The sequence below is a fragment of the Cervus elaphus genome, chromosome 5 (assembly GCF_910594005.1).
Source record: "Cervus elaphus chromosome 5, mCerEla1.1, whole genome shotgun sequence".
NCBI classification, from domain to species: domain Eukaryota; kingdom Metazoa; phylum Chordata; class Mammalia; order Artiodactyla; family Cervidae; genus Cervus; species Cervus elaphus.
Window position 1 is genome coordinate 64,910,877 of NC_057819.1, and position 19,540 is coordinate 64,930,416.

The following is a 19,540-nucleotide window of genomic DNA, read 5'->3' on the forward strand; positions in this document are numbered from 1 at the left end:
CATGATTTAAGAGATGAATGAGGGAGAGACGAAGAATTCCAGGGAGTGAGGAAAGAGGAGGGAGGGTCCTCAGCCACAATCTGGGGCCCAGCGTGCGGTGGGGAAGGCAGGCCTGGGCAGGGCTCCGCCTTGGCTCTGATGGCAGAAACAAGTGTCTCATGACCAGACACCTCAGTCTGGGACTGTGAGATCAGCTCGGAGGTCGCTGGAAACCCTGGGCCACCTGCAGGGCACGGCCGGGTCAGTCAGGGAACAGGACACACACAGGAACTGGTGCTATCTTTAAAGTTTTTCTTATTACCCAGTTTCTTGTGTATTCATTTTATGATGAGAAAAATAAACATTAAAAACACTGTTATGTGAGCACTTATTCCACAGTCTGTTGTTCTTGAATCTACAGTCTCTTTCAAGGCTCTTACCATAGACTGAAAATCTATCTAAAAAATCAAAACTATAGAGCCTGAGGCTGTCTACCAGCATGTAGACCACTTGGTCACCTAATTTCTGCTCAGTTTGGGGGCATATAAAGGGTAGAAATACAAATCTTCTTTTGAGCTTGGAAACTTTATTCCCATACCCAGGCCCTCAGCTGGAATCTTTCTCTTGGCTGCCCATCACCAGAGTTTAAACTAGTCTTGGAGCCAATGCCACAGGCTTCCTCTGCAGTGGCAGCAGGGCGGCCACGCTGCTCTCTACAACCATCTCCCTGCAGGGTTTCTGTTCTGCCGCTTTTTTATCTTGAACCAGAGATTCCCTTTCCTGATTTTCCAAGGCAGGGATGCATCTGCTTCTTTCTTTCCCTTCCTTCTCCCCCAAATGGACCTGGGACATTCTTTTTTTTTTTTTTTAAGTGTTTGTTTGGCTGCACCGGGTCTTAGTTGCAGCACACAGGATCCTCACGCTTCACTGTGGCATGTTGTATCTTTAGCTGAGGCATGCAAACACTTAGCTGTGGCATGTGGGATTGAGTTCCCTGACCAGGGATCAAACCCAGGCCCCCTGTCTTGGGAGCATGGAGTCTTAGCCACTGGACTATCAGAGAAATCCCTGGGCCTGGAACATTATCTGAAGGCACCTGCCTGGCACTGCTCCCTTCCCGCCAGGGAGTTGGTTTCCTTGTAGTGTTGTCATCTTCCTGTTCTGCCATCGTTACCCCAGACTCCCCTGCGTGGGCACCATCAGTGTGTTAGGCCACTTATGTTGAGAGCCAAGACGTCCCAAGGAGTCATGAAGTATATTGAAGGCCTGAAACACCTTTTACGGAAAGTCTTCCTAATGACATTACAAAGGACAGAAGACTTCCTTAATGGCACCCAGAACATGATTTAGTTTGCTGTAATGATTCAAGTACCTCAGTCATCCAGGTCATTGAAAAGAGATCTTGAAAAAGAGGGTATCCTATGAAGTGTGACTTAGGCGTGAGTGCATATGTGTGCCTTTGTGTGTGTGTGTGTACGTGCAGTCACACAGAAGAGTGAAGATGTTTGTGTTGATACTAAAGGAATCAGTAGCCATGGTCACAGGGTCTGGCTGAGCCTCTGTTGTGTTAACCAGCGGACGTGTTTCTCAGGACAGCAATTGCCTCCCGTCCCCAGCAATGAAGTGTGCAGACTGGCCGATGGTGGATTCCTGAATCACCCAGCAACTAGGTGGGTGAAGGGGGTGAACCGTCATCTCTGCCAGCCTCCCCTTCCATGTTCCTTGGCGGACACTCACTGAGCTAAGCCTGAAGGTGGAAACCCAGCAGTAACTCAGGAAGAAGTGCTTTTTCCTTTGGTTGACTTCCCCCCTGAGAGGCCTAACATTGAGAAATGAAATGCCTGGAGGAGATCAAGATGCTTTTATGACCACAAGGAAGACTCTTAAGCCTGAAGGTGAGACAAGCTTAGCTCTAATCAGGCCCACATGACCATAGATGTGGCCTTGGCCTGTCTTCACTTCCTTGTGTGGAACTAGATGGGAGTGTTTGTTCCAGTCTGAAGAAAGGGGGAGGCATGAGAAAGTGCCTGTGCGGTGGAGATGTCACCCTAGGAAGACACTTGACTCTCAGATGGGAAGGGTTCCAGGCAGGATGCCCAGACCACGCCCTGCACAGCTCCTGCCTCACCTGCACACAGTCTGTGTCCACCAATGGGCAACTGTAACTCCACTGGGTTCACAGTAATCCTCAGTCCCAGCGGCATTTTAAAAACGTGGTCCAGGGCAGTGTTTTTCAAATGATCCGCCATAGACCCCTGAGAAGTCTGCGAGGACATTTAGGAATCTACACATTCCAGGAGGACTTTGTTTTTGTTCTTTTTATTTATCTGCTTGTTTTTGGCTGCACTGGGTCTTTGCTTCTGAGCGCAGGCTTTCTCCAGTTGCAGGGAGCTGAGTCTACTCTTGTGGTGGCATGCGGGCTTCTCATTGCAGTGGCTTCTCCTGTTGTGGAGTGTGGGCTCTAGAGCCCAGGCCCTGTACTTGTGGCACATGGGCTTAGATGTTCCGAGACATGTGGAGTCTTCCCCGACCAGGGTCAAACACGTGTCCCCTCCATCGGCAGGCAGATTCTTACCACTGTACCACCAGGGAAGCCCTCTTGGAGGGCTGTGAAAGGTTTGGATTATCTGACAGCCATCTAGAACAGAAATATGATGGGATTGTAGAGCCTGTGTCTGCTTTTGTGTTTACAATCAAAGCTTCACCATATTAACTGAGAAGTTAATATGATCACAGTTAACTTTCAAAAAAAATCCTAACAGCATTCATGCAGAGAAGTGCACTCTTTCCCAAATCCGTCAGAGGCCCTCTGTTCAACTTTCTCTCCCATCTTTCATTGCTGGGTCAGCGGCCTCACCACAGGGGCAATGACTGAATTTCCGTCCTGGGGAAGCCCCACAAAGGTGGTGGGGATGGAACTGGGCCAGGAGGAAAGGGTGGGATTTAGCTGGGGAGGGAGGAAGGGGCCTGGTGAAGGCAGGAATGTGACGCCTTTCAGGGTCTGCTCACTTCCAATCCAGACTGTTGTAATTCCGCAGGGAGACCCTTCACATGGGGAAGGTTTGATAGTGTTGGAAGTTAATAAACTGTACATAATTTTAAAAAATTATATCAGTCAGAATCATTACTTCTACTTACCTTCACTTTAAGATAAGGTTAGGGATGCATTTTCCCCCAAGATACACATGTTAAAAAATTAAACTATTTTTGTATTGGAATCTGGCTTTCCATTCATGCTTTGGAAGACAAAGGTAGTTCTGCTTTGAACTCACTTGGGAGCTGACTGTTTCATAACAGGCAACTGGTAGACATTTAGAAACACCATTTTGTTTAACTTGGAAACCACCATAAATCCATATTTTGGTTTTCCCCACATCACTGGGTTCCACATGGCACATCTGGAATTTGGAGAGAGGATTTGGTGGGGGGCCTACTCCTGAGAAATGAGGAGGGGGCTCTGTAGTTTCCCAGGCTAAAGGCAGAGAGTTGGGGAGGCCAAGAATGTGCAGTTGATCCATTTACTTTGAGGAAATGGTCTTGTCCTCCTTCACCTTCCCCAGCCTTTTTCTTAGATAACACTGTGTTTTTTTTCTGGAACTGCAGCATTTGATTCTATGCCATCTCTTCCTTTTATCACAAAACCTTCTCATCAGTGCTATTTAATGTTTGAAGTGTAATCAGCTAACTTGAGGCAGCATCTGTTGGAAAGTTTCCTCCACCCACAGGGTCACTTCCCGTGCTGGATGGCTTCTTCCCCAAGCCCCCGGGACGTCCTTTGGCCAGGCCCCTCTCTGCGTACTTACTGCACAAGCAGTCAGCTTGAAATCATCCATAGGTGCCAAGTCTCCACTTACTTACATTCTTTGATAAAAGTCCAGGACACAGCAATAGAGAAATCCTAGCACAGCTCCGCCACTAACTGGCCAGGTGACCTTCCAGAGGCAGGACTGTAGGCACCTCAAGTCCTGGACATGATCTTGCCTTTACCTTCCAACTCTGTTACCTTCCTGCCTCAGAGCCTCTGTTCTAACTGGCAAGAGCCTCAGCGGAGTCCACACCTCCACCAGGTTGGACCACTTCTGCTAGTGGGGTGTGGTGACAGGCCAGGCAGGTCTAACCAGGAGGTGGTTCTGGTGTTAGCCAGCTGTGTTAACCTGGAACAAATGACTTCACCTCTCTAAGCCTCAGTTTCCTCATATGTAAAACAAGATTATAATGGTACTACTTCATATATGTAGGACTAATGCAGATTAAATGAGACATGTCTGTAGAACATTTAGCACAGTAAGCTATTGATGATGGTCATGGTGATGATGATAACTCCGAATCTCATTCCTCTAGAGTATTTTGAGGGACTTTAGCCAAGAGTAGCCAGGAGAGAACCCTGTCTTGGCTGTAGACTGGATCCTCTTTCTCTTCCCTCTCTTGGGGAAAGTCATCCATGCTAGAACATACTCTATGATCATGTCTTGGTATCCTGACTGACATCCTAGTTGCAGGGAGCAACAAGTCATTTCTCCCACTGATTCACAGAATTCAACATGACTCTTACTGCCTTGCCACGTGTCTCCTTTCTTTCTATGGCTTGAATGCACCTGTCACTGCAAGAGGAGGAACTCTTCCCCTGACTCCCTCGGAATGCCCAAGTTCAGGGCCTCCAGCCTCAGCCTTGGCTCTAACAGTGGAGATTGGGGAGCTCAGATCTTAGGAAGGATGGAGCATCCTGGAAGACTTCCTCCCCTCCAACCACAAACCATTCCCATCCCAATTCAAGAACTCTGTTGAAGTTTGACCACTTCCTTTATTTCCCGACAACTTTTTTTCTGCAGAGGCTCATTTCCCTTTTGAAACTAAGTCGTCCTCCTTGAGCTGGAGTTTCACTATGGAACTCCATACCCCTCCATGGATAGTTTACAAATGTCCTCTGCAAAGTCTGGGGCTTCTGTAGAAGTTTGCCAGAGACAATTCTCATGAACTAAGTTAAAAGTGAACTTTTGGCAGTTCCTGCGTCCACCATATTTTTCCCAGAAAAGTTTTCCATTTTCCTTCCCTTTGTCTAGATTTGATTAGAATTATCCTTGCTATCAACTGAGGTGTAATAGATTCCTATCTTAAGGAGGTTTTTCTTGAAAAATTGTATATATGTCTGTATGTGTGTGTGTGTGTGTGTGTGTGTGTCTACTCACACAGTGAAGAGGACAGATTTCAATTGGGTGACCTGGAGAATTTTTGCATAACACAGATATGCACGTATGTGACCTCCTAGATCCAGATATGAGATATTTTCTGCATCCCAGAAGCTCTCTAATGTTTCCTGATGCTGCCTCCTGTTAATGCCAACTGCTGCCAGATGAGATTAGTGGTTTCTACCACTGTGGATTAGTCTTGCCTGCTTGTGAAATTCATAAGAATGGAAGTGTCCAACAGGCACCCTTTAGAGTTCGCTTTTCTTTGTTTATCTCACACGTCTATGAGATTCTTTCATGCTGTGTGTGGCAGCAGTTATTTTTAACTTCTGTGTGCTTTTCTATGGTACAAATGTTCCATAATCTCTCCATGCCACTGTTGATGGACGTTTGAGTTATTTCCAGGTTTTGACCATTTTGAATTTAACTGCTGTGGAAATTCTCGTATATATCTTTTGTTGGGCAAGCTTATACCTCTCGACGGTAGAGGAACTGTGGAGCCTAGGTAAGCTTAGATTAGCTGAAGTAGAGATGGCCAAATAGTTTTTCCGAATGGTGGTAGTCATTTACATTCTCAGTGGTGAAGTATGAGTGTACTGCTTGTTCAATGTCCTTGTCAACACTTTGCCTTATTGGTCTATTAATTTTAGTCATTCCTGTGGGTGTGTAATAGTATTTTATTGTGATTTTAATTGGCATCTCCTAATGTGGTACTGACGCAAGGTAGCCTTTATATGCTTGTTGGCTATTTGGATATTATGCCTTGCAAAATACTTGCTGAAATCTTTTGCCCATTTATGAATTGGATATCCTTTTCTATTCATAGAAACTCTTCACATACTCTGGACACTAGTGCTTTGTCAGATAAGTATACTGCAAGCATCTATCCATCTGTGGTTTCCCTCTTCACTCTCTCAATGGCATCTTTTAGTGAAGACAAGCTTCCTAATTTCAGTGTAGTTCAACTGATCAACCATATTTTTTAATGGTTAGTGGCTCATGTGCCCTAGTTAAGAAATCTTAGACTATCCCTAAGGTCATAAAATATTCTGTTTTCTACTCTGGAAACTCCATTGCTTTACTTTTCACATTAAGATCTATAATATATTTTGAATTGTTAAGTAGGAAGTCAAACTTTATTTTTCTTATACAGAAATACAATCAACCCAGGGCTATATATTGTAAGGACCATTTCCCTCACTGAATTGACGGAGTGCTCTCATCATAAATAAAGAAATTGTTTATGTGTAGGTCTGTCCCTGGGATCCCAATTCTGTTCCATGGTTCTATTTGACTATCTTTGTGCCAAAATAATGCTGCCCTGGTTACTGTAGCTTTAATAATAAATCTCTATATCTTCCAGTGAAAATCCCCTGGACAGAGGAGCCTTGTGGGCCACAGATGAGATCACAACAAGTTGGACACAACTGAGCAACCGAGCACACATCTGATAGTGAAAACCTTCCAGTGTTATCCTTCAGGATTGTGCTCAGTATTCCAGGTTGTCATGTAAATTTTAGAATCAGCTTGCCAAGTCTTTCTCTGACTCTCTCTCGCCACTTGATTGGGATTTCATTAAATCTATAAATCATTTGGGGATAAAATTGACAAATATTGAGATAATGTATGTCTCCACTGTTTAGGTCTTTAGTTGCTCTCTGTTCAGTTCAGTTCAGTTGCCCAGTCATGTCCAATTCTTTGTGACCCCATGAACCGCAGCACTCCAGGCTTCCTTGTCCATCACCAACTCCTGGAGTTTACTCAAACTCATGTCCATTGAGTCGGTGATGCCATCCAACCATCTCATCCTCTGTCGTCCCCTTCTCCTCCTGCCTTCAATCTTTGCCAAGATCAGGGTCTTTTCAAATGAGTCAGTTCTTCACATCAGGTGGCCAAAGTATTAGAGTTTCAGCTTCAACATCAGTCCTTCCAATGAATATTCAGGACTGATTTCCTTTAGGATGGACTAGTAGGATCTCCTTGCAGTCCAAAGGACTCTCAAGAGTCTTCTCCAACACCACAGTTCAAATGCATCAATTCTTCAGCACTCAGCTTCATTTATAGCACAAATCTCACATCCATATATGACTACTGGAAAAACCATAGCCTTGACTAGACAGACCTTTGTTGACAAAGTAATGTCTCTGCTTTTTAATATGCTGTTTAGGTTGGTTATAACTTGCCTTCCAAGGAGTAAGCGTCTTTTAATTTCATGGCTGCAGTCACCATCTGCAGTGATTTTGGAGCCCCCCAAAATAAAGTCTGTCACTGTTTCCACTGTTTCCCCATCTATTTGCCATTAATTGATGGGACCAGAGGCCATGATCTTAGTTTTCTGAATGTTGAGCTTTAAGCCAACTTTTTCACTCTTCTCTTTCATTTTCATCAAGAGGCTCTTTAGTTCCTCTTCATTTTCTGCCATAAGGGTGGTGTCATCTGCATATCTGAGGTTATTGATATTTCTCCCGGCAATCTTGATTCCAGCTTGTGCTTCCTCCAGCCCAGCGTTTCTCATGAAATACTCTGCATATAAGTTAAATAAGCAGGGTGACAATATACAGCCTTGACGTACTCCTCTCCCTATTTGGAACCAGTCTGTTGTTCTATGTCCAGTTCTAACTGTTGCTTCCTGACCTTCATACAGATTTCTCAAGAGGCAGGTCAGGTGGTCTGGTATTCCCATCTCTTTCAGAATTGTCCACATTTTGTGGTGATCCACACAGTCAAAGGCTTTGACACAGTCAATAAAACAGAAATAGATATTTTTCTGGAACTTTCTTGCTTTTTTGATAATCCAATGGATATTGGCAATTTGATCTCTGGTTCCTCTGCCTTTTCTAAAACCAGCTTGAACATCTGGAAGTTCTCGGTTCATGTACTGTTGGAGCCTGGCTTGGAGAATTTTGAGCATTACTTTGCTAGCATGTGAGATGAGTACAACTGGGTGGTAGTATGAACATTCTTTGGCATTGCCTTTCTTTGGGATTGGAATGAAAACTGACCTTTTCCAGTCCTGTGGCCACTGCTGAGTTTTCCAAATTTGCTGGCATATTGAGTGCAGCACTTCCACAGCATCATCTTTTAGGATTTGAAACAGCTCAACTGGAATTCTATCGCCTCCACTAGCTTTGTTCATAGTGATGCTTCCTAAGGTCCACTTGACTTTGCATTCCAGAGTGTCTGGCTCTAGGTGAGTGATCATACCTTTGTGATTATCTGGGTCATGAAGATCTTTTTTGTATAGTTCTTCTGTGTATTCTTGCCACCTCTTCTTAATATCTTCTGCTTCTGTTAGGTCCCTACCATTTCTGTCCTTTATTGAGCCCATCTTTGCATGAAATGTTCCCTTGGTATCTCCAGTTTTCTTGAAGAGATCTCTAGTCTTTCCCATTCTGTTGTTTTCCTCTATTTCTTTGCACTGATCGCTGAGGAAGGCTTTCTTATTTCTCCTTGCTATTCTTTGGAACTCTACATTCAAATGGGTATATCTTTCCATTTCTCCTTTGCCTTTTGCTTCTCTTCTTTTCACAGCTATTTGTAAGGCCTCCTCAGACAGCCATTTTGCTTTTTTGCATTTCTTTTTCTTGGGGATGGTCTTGATCCCTGTCTCCTGTACAATGTCACAAACCTCCATCCATAGTTCATCAGGCACTCTGTCTATCCAATCTAATCCCTTGAATCTATTTCTTACTTCCACTGTATAATCATAAGGGATTCGATTTAGGTCATACCTGAATAGTCTAGTGGTTTTCTCTACTTTCTTCAATTTAAGTCTGAATTTGGCAATAAGGAGTTCATGATCTGAGCCACAGTCAGCTCCCGGTCTTGTTTTTGCTGACTATATAGAGCTTCTCTATCTTTGACTGCAAAGAATATAATCAGTCTGATTTCAGTATTGACCATCTGGTGATGTCCATGTGTAGAGTCTTCTCTTATGTTGCTGGAAGAGGGTGTTTGCTCTGACCAGGGCATTCTCTTGGCAAAATTCCCTGCTTCATTCTGTACTCCAAGGCCAAATTTGCCTGTTACTCCAGGTGTTTCTTGACTTCCTACTTTTGTGTTCCAGTCCCCTATAATGAAAAGGACATCTTTTTTGGGTGTTAGTTCTCTCAGTGGGGCTTCCCTATTGGCTCAGATGGTAAAGAATCTGCCTGCAATTTGGGAGACCCAGGTTTGATCCCCGGGTCAGGAAGATCCCCTGGAGAAGAGCATGGCTACCCACTCCAGTATTCTTGCCTGGAGAATTCCATGGACAGAGGAGCCTGGCCGGCTATGGTGCAAGGGGTCTCAAAGATTCAGATGTGACTGAGTGGCTAATACTTTCAGTAATATTTTCTCATTTTCAATGTGGAAAAAAATTTAATAAAATTCAACTTTTTACTTGGCATACTTCTTTCCTTTTTATTAGTAAGGAGTAGCATCGGACATGACTAAAGTGACTTAGCAGCAGCAGCAGCAGCAGCAATGCAAAAGCTATTGAAAATCAAATTCATTTCCAGTCTATTGATGATAGACCTCAAAGATGTCTAAAAGCCCCATGGGAGCGTTGGTCTGACTTCACAGTCCTCCTCATTGCCTGCCGTACCCTGGTCTTCCGTAGACTAGAGAGTCCTTCAGGCCTTCCCACGGCTCTCCATCTAACTGTCCTGCTCTGACATTGCCATTTTCTCATCCCTCCAGACTGAGTTCATTTTGTTATTTACTTACAGTCTGATTTCAGACTGGATGTTTGTCTGCAAGCTAGCTTAAGTGAAAAGACATTTACCAGAAGGTCATAGGGGGCTCATAGGACCAATGGGAGGCTGCAGGGCTAGGGGCTGAAATGGGCAGACATCATTCGCTTGGAAAACTGGGTCATGAGAAGCCCAATGTGGTCTCTCAGCAGGAGCTTGGTCCACAGGCTGCTGTGGCTGCATAGGAAGAACATCCACCAACAGCTCTTCTGTCCTTGTGCAACTTGCTCAAGAATGAACGTTCCAGAAGAGAGGGTCGTCTGAGCCAAGTTGGAATTATGTGAGAATCTGGCTGATTTGCTCTTTGCACTGGGAGATGGGTGTGGGAGGAGGCAAGAATGATCTCTCACCTGAACTAGATAGCATGAGGACTTACCTGAAGGGTAAGCAAGGAGCTCTTGTTAAAGGGGAGAGAGGGACGGTTGGAGGTTGGAGGGCTGAAAAATAACACTGTTATCCTAAGGAGAGGGTAAGTCACTTGAGGGTAGTCCCAAGGCCCTGAGTATAAACTGGGAACAACAGTGCTGTGATTGTTGTTTACAGCAGTAAACATAGTTCAGAATGTGCTCAAAGGATTTATCCTCTGGTGGGGAGTCCCTAGTCCTCAATGTAAAGTGGAACATAACACCTCAGCCCCTTCTCTGGGTAACCTTCATGATAATCCACTACAGCCATCGTTTTAAATCATTTTAAAGAGGAAAGAAAAGGTGAGGTTATTTACAGAATGAACTTAACCACGTTAAAATAGGTAAAACAAGAAATATATGCACCAAAATACTGAGTGAGAATGTCTGGATTATGAAAGTGTAGGCAATTTTGATTTACATTTTTTGTTTTATTTCCCGTATTTTCTAAATTTTCTACAATAACCATATATTACTTAATGGCATTATGGTCAGAGAAACTCATCTGCATATTTATTCTATAGAATTCATTGAGAAATACTCTCTGGTCAGTTTTATAAATATTTCATGAGTGACTGAAAAGAATACATAGCTTTGATTTCTTGAATGCAAGTTCTCTTGATATCTACTATTTTTTCCAGAAAAACAGCATAATGTTTATAGTGACTAACATCCTCACCTCTATAATATGTTTTCCTTACATTTTTAAGTGGGATAACTTTGAATCCCTTTTTGAAATAGTAATTTTAAAAAGTAAAAATAGGGCTTCCTTGGAGGCTCAGTGGTAAAGAATCCGCCTGCCGGTGCAGGAGACCTAGGTTCGATGCCTGATCCGGCAGAGCCCACATGCCGCAGAGCAGCTGAGCCGGTACCCGCAGCTGCGGAGCCTGCGCCCAGAGCCCAGAGCCCGGGACTGCACTTGCTAAGACTGCGCTGCAACCACGGAAGCCCCGGTGCCCGGGAGCCTGCGCTCCGCAGCCAGAGGAGGGACGCGCCACAGCCCGGGAGCAGCCCCGCTCTCCGCTTGAGAGGAAAAGCCGCGCCACGACGAAGACCAGCGCAGCGAAAAACAAATAGATAAAAAGTTTTAAAGTCAAATGATCTGTACTTTAACTTTTAAGCGAACATTTTGTTGACTATGCTGTCTGGAGAGAAGAACGTACATCCTAAAGGTACGGCCTGATGAACTTCCACAGAAGGAAGCGCTCGCGTGTCAGCACCCAGGTCATTAGCGCTCCCCGCGCCTTCCTCTCCTGTGCCTCCCGGTCACAGTCCCCTCCCACAATACCCGCCATCCTGACTTCCCACACTGTTGGTTGATTTTGTGGGTTTTGAACTTTCTATAAATGCAATCATGGAATACTTATTTGTGTGTGTCTGCCATCTTCTATTCAACTTTCTCTTTGTGAGCTTCATCCATATTGTTGTGTGTAGCTGTAGGTTATTGATTATATTGATACAATTGATATTGCATAAATTTATCATGATTTTTAAATCCACTCTACTGTTGAACGTTTAGTCCCTCCACTTCCCCCCAGTTTTAGGCTACTATGAATAGTGCTACTATCAGAGTTGTTGCATGTGTGTTTTGATGAACATGTCTATGCTTTTCTGTTGAGTATATACCAGGAGTAGCACTACTGGACCATAAGGTGTGTATATAACCAGCTTTAGCAAATCCCGCCAAGCCACTTTCTACACTCCCTCCCTCTCAAGTGATGCTTCACAGTTCTAGTTGTCCCAAATCTTTCCCAGCACTTCACGTTGCTTTTTCTATTTTAGCCATGATTATGGGGATGCAGTGGCATCTTGCTGTGGTTTCAGTTTGTGTTTAGCAGTTGGCTAATAAGATTGAGCACTTTTCATATGTTTATTACACATTACCCTTTTCATAAAATGCACATTTATGTGCCCCTTTTCCTGTTTGCTAATACCTATCAGATTATGCTTGATAATTGGGCATTCAAATCTTCTCTGTCTTTAATTATTTTCTGTATCCTTGATTTATCAGGGCTTTTTCCCCCCCAAACATTAGAATCACCTAGCAGCTTTAAATAAATGTTATTTCTGGAACCTTATCCCTATGAAGTCAGGACTTCAAATTAGTTAAATCAGTTGCAGCACCAGCACTGGTATTTGGTAAAACTTTAAAACTTGATTTCAATCTTACCAAAGAGTTGTAAAAATAGTGCGAAAAATTCCCATATTTCCTTCAACAATTTTCATAAGATGTTTACATTCTATCTCATTTGTTTTATTACTTATTTCTACATCTACATTTATTTTTATGCCTATATCTAGGTTTAGATTAAGATCTAATTTATTCTCTGAATCGTTTGAGAGTTAGTTGCAGATATCATGCTCTTTTACCTCGGTCTAGCAGTTTTTGAGAGAGCCTTTTTTTTTTCCTTGTAGTTTGGTTGATTTGTACTTTGGAAATTTTCAAAGTTACGTTGTTAGGTCCAAATAGGCTATGTTTGCTATATCTTTTTAATGAATTGTTTCTTTTTTATTGAAATGTAGTTTATGTGTAATATTATTTAGTTTCAGGTGTACTACATAGTTGTTTGATATTTGTACATATTATGAAATGATCATAATCATTTATAATAATCCTAATAACCTTCTGTGGCTTATTTAGTTTATAACTGGAGGTTTGTGCCTCTTAATGCTGTTCACCTATTTCAACCTCTTATCCCCTCCCACTGGCTACCACCATCTCTTCTGTTCTCTGTATCTACGAGTCTCTTTTCACTGTGTTTTGTTTCTTTGTCAGATTCTACATATAAGTGAAATCATACAGTGTTTATCTCTCTCTCTGACTTACTTCACTTAGCACAGTGCTCTCTGCTGCTGCTGCTGCTGCTAACTCGCTTCAGTCGTGTCCGACTCTGTGCGACCCCATAGACGGCAGCCCAACAGGCTCCCCCGTCCCTGGGATTCTCCAGGCAAGAACACTAGAGTGGGTTACCATTTCCTTCCCCAATGCATGAAAGTGAAAAGTGAAAGTCAAGTCGCTTAGTCGTGTCTGACTCTTCGCGACCCCATGGACTGCAGCCTACCAGGCTCCCCCGTCCGTGGGATTTTCCAGGCAAGAGTAAACTGGAGTGGGGTGCCATTGCCTTCTCCTATAGTGCTCTCTAGGTACATCCATGTTTCAAATGGCAAAATTTCATTCTTTTTATGGCCGAGTATTCCATTCTGTGTGTGTATTGGGTTGGCCAAAAAGTTCATTCAGATTTTCTGTACCATCTTGTGGAATACTCAAATGAACTTTTTTGCATTATATACATTAATATTTATATATGTGTATATATAAGATAGATAGATAGATAGATAGATACATGCCACATCTTCTTTATCCATTCATCTATCTATAGACATGTAGGTTGGTTCCATATTTTGGTTATTGTAAATAATGCTGTAATGAACATTCATGTACATTTTTTTTCTCTTGTTCAATTTTTTAAAAATTGAAGTATAGTTGATTTACGATGTTGTGCCAATCTCTGTTGTACAGCAAATGACTCAGACATACATTCTTTTTTATATTCTATCCCATTGTGATTTATCACAGGATATTGAATATAGTTCCCTGTGCTATACATTAAGACCTTGTTGTCTATCCATTTTAAATGGAGTAGTTTGCATTTATCAACTCCAAATTCCCAGTCCATGCGTCTCCCGCCCCTTCTCCCCATTGGCAACCACAAGTCTGTTCTCTGTGAGTCTGTTTCTGTTTCACAGACAGGTTCATTTGTGCCAATTTTAGATTCCACATATAGGTGATACCATATGGTACTTGTCTTTCTCTTTCTGACTTACTGCATTGCGTACGATAATCTCAAGTTGTACCCATGTTGTTGCAAATGGCATTATAGGGCACTTATTTATGTAACTGGAATTTTGTACCTTTTGGCTGCCTTCATTTAATTCTCACTCTCTCCACCTCCTCCTTTTTAAATTTTAGAGTCTCATTTATATATTCCAACAAATTTATTAAATTTATTTCCCATCATTAATTTTCACATCCTGTATCTTCTTCTGCTTTCAGTTCCTTTCTTGCTGATGTGCATCCCTTAGTAGTCCTTTGCAAATCACAACTAGTAATGTTTCTAAATCTCTGAATGTCTGAATGTCTCAGCCTTGAGTGATACTTTAGCTACTATAGAATTCTATTTGGACAAACATTTTTTCTCTTTTTTTTGAAGATAAAATTCTCATGTTTTATTGAACCCATTATCACTGATGAGAATCCAACTATCACTCTTTTTTAAAAAAAATACAACCTTAACTCTTTAGTATCTTTTATAATTTTTCTGTGTGTTTGTTCCAAGCTTTTGGTACTATGTGTCTACATGAAAGATTTCTTTTTATTTATCCAACCCATAATACAGCTACTGTTTCAACTTAACGATATTTGTCATTTTTTAATTCTGCAATATTCTCAGCTAATTGAATACTATGTCTCCCACTCTTTCCTTTTGGAGATTGCTAGGGCTTTTCATTACAGACACTTGGTCTCTTCAATTTTCTTTCATATTTTTCATCTCTCCATCTCTGTGCTGTATTCTAGGTAATGTCCTTAGATTTATCTTCAAAATGATTCTCTCTTTGACTGTTTACAGTCCATAGTATCCATTGATGTTTCAGTATCAATAATTATGGTTTAAGATGATTAATTTTTAAAGAAATATGTCAATACTTTTTATAGTCTAGCTTATGACATTCAATATCCTTTCAATATTTTAGGCATAATTATTTTAAAAGCTTTTTCACATTTTCCCCTATTATTTTTCACTCTTAACTCTTCCCATGGTGGTTTGTTTCCTGTGTGACTTCCAACTATTGACTATGAAATAATCTTTAGGAGTATTGTCTTTGTAGGCAATTCCATATGCCCTGGATTGCAGAAGCATTTTAGAAGCTGCTTTCTCCTTTGCCTCTCCTGATTAATGGATTCTGAAGCAATTGTTAATGCTAATTTCTTGGTTTAGCCTCCTTATATCACAGCCTGCTTGGCACATGTCTGGGTTGTAAATGTTGTGAATGATGACTTTTCTACCCACAGGACCAAGTGGAAAACAAGTTCTCTCAATATTGCCCTAGTGGGTGGAGTTCTTCTAGTCTCTTTCATGATGCGTAGCCATTGTTGAATCTCAATTTTATTCCAATAGCTCAGTTCCAATTCCCTTTGCATATGGGGCATATGGCTTGTACTCTTTCTCTCTATGCAAAATCTAAAGCCTCAGTTCCTAATGGTTAAGGCTTAAATCCAATTCTGACCTCCCTATGAGTTATTTTTATTTCAACTCCTACTTACTATTCTGGCTTTGAACAAAATCTCATTTTAGTCCTGGGAATATCTATGTATTAAGTATATATTTAATATGGTAATAGTCCAGAATTTCTCTATATTTGAAATGCATGGATATTTCTTTACCAAGTCAGTATGCCATATTGACTAAAAGTGCATGTGTGTCTGTGTAGAGATGATACCAGAGAGGTAGCAGCAGGACCAGAGAATGATTTTGACATAGAATCCAAGAGAGGAAACAGCGTCAAAGAGAAGCGGATGGCCATTGGTTGCTATTAAGCAAAAGCAAAAAAGGAAATACAAGATGTGAACACAGGATCTAGAAACGAGTGACTCCTGAGCTTGCTATTTGGTCAGATTTCAGGAGAGAATGAGGGTGGGGAAATGGAAGCAGTAGAGTCTGAGCTCCTGTCTGGAAAGTGCGATCATGTGGGAAGAAAGGAATTACAGAGGTTCCCTCAAGGAACCTTGTGTGAAGGTTTGTTTTTCAGAACAAGGGAGACCTCAAACTAGCATCAGTGATTCACCTGTCCATCTGGCAGGACATCTATTCTTCCAGTCATCCAAATTTTGTTTATTTCCTGTATAGGAAGATAGCATTTGTTTTTTATTTGATGAAAAGTTTCTCCAGTCCAAATGGACATCTCAAACTCTCTTTATGATCTCCTCTAGCCTCTTGGTTTGAATTTGGCATCCTTCACCTGAGAGTTATGGTTCTGGGTCTTGGCTTCTTGGTGAAGTAGACAAGGACATGACAGATGTGATAAAATCAAATTCCGTTATATCTAAGCCACATGGTTGTCACAAGGTGACCCATTTCCATAATGAGTAGGAGTAGGGGTGAGGAGAAATGGGGAACTATGTAAGTGATGTGCTCTATCACCCAGTCGTATCTGACTCTTTGCGACCCCACGGGCTCCTCTGTCCATGGAGTTCTCCAGGCAAGAATACTGGAGTGGGCTGCCATTTCCTCCTGCAGGGGAGCTTCCTGACCCAGGGATCAAACCCGTGTCTCCCGTGTCTACTGCATTTCAGGCAGATTCTTTACCGCTGAGCCACTGAGGAAGCCCTGTGTAAGTGATAGAGAAAAGAAAAGAAAGAGAAAGAGGAAGAGGAAGAGGAAAGAGATGAAGAGGAGAGAGGGCAGGGCAGAAGGGGAGAGGGTGTAAGTACATTGACTGATTAATTGAAGAAGGCAAGGGCAAAACCTATTACGTTTGAACCTCTGTGAGGCTACAGACACTGTAACACTACATGCCTCGGCAGATATGCTCAATCTAAAGATATTCTCTGTCTGCCCCCAAACTATTCTTAATCATTTTCCTTACCTTTTAATGTATCTAGTCATTATAACCGTATAGCAAACCTTCTCAAACTAAATAAATCTGGTGACATTTGGAGTCCCTTGGACTGCAAGGAGATCCAACCAGTCCATCCTAAAGGAGATCAGTCCTGGGTGTTCATTGGAAGGACTGATGTTGAAGCTGAAACTCCAATAATTTGGCCACCTCATGCGAAGAGCTGACTCATTTGAAAAGACCCTGATGCTGGGAAAGATTGAGGGCAGGAGGAGAAGGGGATGACAGAGGATGAGATGGCTGGATGGCATCACCAACTCGGTGGACATGGGTTTGGGTGGACTCCGGGAGTTGGTGATGGACAGGGAGGCCTGGCATGCTGCGGTTCATGGGGTCACAAAGAGTCGGACATGACTGAGCGACTGAACTGACTGAATGCCTGCAGAGCCCCCATGTCCAAAAGGGGTCCTCAGAACCCACGTATGATTGTTGCCCCCATCTGCTCTCTTTGGACTGAGACACTCCTGCATTCACATCTCTTCCTTGACTTTGCTCCTTAGTAGCTTTGCTGGTGAAATTTTATTATGTAAACCTCGCCAAGAATTTTATCACTGAGTCAATTTCAGATATTTTTAATTGGGTTGCAATGCTTCCCAGTGGCTCAGGGGGTAAAGAATCTGCCTGCACTGCAAGAACTGCAGGAAACGTGAGTTCAATCCCTGGGTTGTGAAGGTCCCCTGGAAATGGTAACCCACTCTGGTCTTTTTGCCTGGGAAGTCCCATGGACAGAGGAGCCTGGTGGGCTACAGTCCATGGGGTCACAAAGAGTCGGACATGACTGAAGCGACTGAGCGTGCACACACACGATGTTCTCCACGCGTGAATCAAGTGGGTGAACAGAATGAAAGCTGACATCATTGTCAGAGGAAACGTGTAGCCTGGCTGAGCCAAGAGCAGTCTTTATGAGCAGGCCCTTGGGCTGAAGCGGTATTGAAAGCCCAGTTGGTGGTCAAAATCCTTGGTTACAGCTGAGCTGCTGAATATGGAAACCAGCAAAGCACTGAGCAGCCCCCTAAGCCGCGGGTCTCAGAGGCAGTCTATTCAGCGTTCAAACAGGGAAGAATGCATCTGAACGCTCTGGAGAACAACCTCAGAGGAGCTTTTCGCTAATTGAAGTTTGGATGGAAGTGCAAGAATCGCTCTGGGAATCTCCCCAAATTAATTAACTGCTTGGCTGAAATGAATAAATAGAAAGCTTAAGAAAGGGGATTCCACTTTTTCTGTCTTCTCACGGCTGGTAGGTCTCACTCAAGGGAGACTCAAAGGAAATTCTGGAATAGAACAGTGGGTTGACAGAGTCGAGTCAAGGGCAGGGGCTGGCCAGGTCTCTATGGCCCAGCATCAGCCCTCATTTGGCTTGGCACAGTCTCTTCCAAAGAAAGGTACCTTTGTCTAACCTGCCACTTGTTCTGGTAGACCTCTTCTTCTTTGCCCATCTCTCCCAACAAGCCCCCCATGCCCGGGCTGGGTGATAGCCATCCTCTGTGTCCACCTCCATCACAGTACGAACCAGCCTGTGCTGATTCAGCCCTGCTGTCGCTCGCCATTGGACCACACACGTCTCCATGACAAGGTATGTGTCAGATGGTCTTAGACCCACGTGGGCTGGGATGTGGCAGTGCTCAATGTGGTTTTTTAAAGTTGTTTTTTAAAATTTATTTATTTTTAATTGAAGGGTATTTGCAGTATTGTGTTGGTGTCTGCCATCCATCAATGTGGATCAGCCATAGTTAAATTTTTTTTTAATGTGGACCATTTTTATAGTCTTTATTGAACTTTGTTACAATAGTGCTTCTGTTTTATGTTTTGGTTTTTTCAGCCAAGAGGCATATGGTATCTTAGCTGATACCATTTGAATTTACACCCCTGCATTGGGAAGGAAACTCTTAACCACTGGACCACCAGGGAAGTCCCCAGTGTGTTTTGAATTGAATTTTCATTAGAGACTTATTGAGATGTTTATATGGTTTCCTTTGTTACTACTACAGTTAGTTGCAAAAGAAAAGTCCCAAAAGGTAGGACTTGGCTAAGCATGTGGGTCATTGTGTATATTTTAATCTTGCCTAACACATTGCCCATCACCAACTAGATGTGTGTCAGGGTACACTGGAACTACCCAGCTGGGCGAGTATTTTCTAACCTGGAAGCCAGGCCCAGCAACAAGGAGAAAGTTTTTGTCTCATGCCCCTGGACCACAAGTGGTTTGCTCTAAGGCAGGCTGGAACTAGTGGTGCTAGTGGTAAAGAACCCACCTGCCCAGGCAGGTGACAGAAGAGATATGGTTCGATCTCTGGGTTGGGAAGATTCCCTGGAGGAGGGCACAGCAACCCACTCCAGTATTCTTGCCTGGAGAATTCCATGGACGGAGGAACCTGGCAGGCTACCATCCATTGGATCACTCAGAGTTGGACACTACTGAAGCCACTTAGCACTTCTGTTCTCTACAGATTTCTCATTTAGGGTTTTCCTTTCCTGAATATCTCTATCCTGAGAATCTAGGTACCATAAAAGTAGAACACCATCCTTGAAAAGTTTCTTGCAAATAATATCTTCTCTTAGATCT